We start from the raw sequence: 458 nt of genomic DNA, 5'->3' as shown, positions 1-458 counted from the left end.
CCCTGCAGAATGCCTAAAAGTCACGCAGGCGCAGAAAGCTGGTGCAGTAGGAGGCGGAGCCGGACGCTGAAAGCGGAAGCAGACGAGACTGTTTCAATTTACTTACACTTCAAGTTGCTCTTGTGGCCTCCCACATGGTCTAGCGGTTAGGATTCCTGGTTTTCACCCAGGCGGCCCGGGTTCGACTCCCGGTGTGGGAACGCAGAGCTTTTTAGAAGCCTCGTAAAAAAATTAACCACAGTACGTTTGGATCCTTCTTAGCAAGAAAGCATTTAATGTAGTTGGTGAAAGCTGTAATTTCATAGGGGGAGTGATGAGGCATGAAGACCAATCGTGTGGTTCCCAAGCTTGGAAAGCTTGCTTGTGTAATTAATATTGTCACTTCTGCCCATCATAAAATTTATTTAAAAAGTCATAATAAATCATAATTAATTTTAATGGTCAAACTCTATTAGACA

At 44.1% G+C, this 458-nt stretch overlaps 1 non-coding gene across 1 annotated transcript; it reads left to right on the top strand.

The window, feature by feature from the left end:
- The first annotated feature begins 128 nt into the window (after positions 1-128).
- On the top strand, positions 129-200 carry TRNAE-UUC. The gene has a single exon. It is a non-coding gene; the product is annotated as a tRNA-Glu (tRNA).
- The last annotated feature ends 258 nt before the right edge of the window (positions 201-458 follow it).

This window comes from Ailuropoda melanoleuca, chromosome 9 (genome assembly GCF_002007445.2).
Source record: "Ailuropoda melanoleuca isolate Jingjing chromosome 9, ASM200744v2, whole genome shotgun sequence".
Taxonomy (NCBI): Eukaryota; Metazoa; Chordata; class Mammalia; order Carnivora; family Ursidae; genus Ailuropoda; species Ailuropoda melanoleuca.
This window is presented reverse-complemented; position numbering and strand designations above follow the sequence as displayed.